We start from the raw sequence: 252 nt of genomic DNA, 5'->3' as shown, positions 1-252 counted from the left end.
CCTCTTCAGCACAGAAGCAGCATCTCCACCCCAGAGTTTCTGGAGGTTGGTGGAGGGCTTCTGCTCCCGTGGGCTGAGTGTACGCGCAGCTTTGCACCTCGACAGGGCTTTTGGCTTTCCAATTGCCTTCCGTTATTAAGATTGCTGTTAAGGTTGCTTCCTGGAGTCTAGAAATCTGAAAGTTCCTCCCCTTTCTTGAAACGCGGGGGAGTTTCTTTGCAAAATATTTAATCACTCAAGTAGGTCTCAGTG

The 252-nt window shown here is 49.6% G+C and overlaps 1 protein-coding gene across 1 annotated transcript in view; it reads left to right on the top strand.

The window, feature by feature from the left end:
* The window catches only part of LOC103808512 (unconventional myosin-X-like), a gene marked incomplete at its 5' end in the record, with an annotated part of 47,201 nt that overhangs the window by 41,851 nt on the left and 5,098 nt on the right, over positions 1-252 (top strand). The gene's annotated exons all lie outside the window — the stretch shown is intronic.

The sequence above is a fragment of the Acanthisitta chloris genome, unplaced genomic scaffold (genome assembly GCF_000695815.1).
Source record: "Acanthisitta chloris isolate BGI_N310 unplaced genomic scaffold, ASM69581v1 scaffold26888, whole genome shotgun sequence".
Lineage (NCBI taxonomy): Eukaryota > Metazoa > Chordata > Aves > Passeriformes > Acanthisittidae > Acanthisitta > Acanthisitta chloris.
This window is presented reverse-complemented; position numbering and strand designations above follow the sequence as displayed.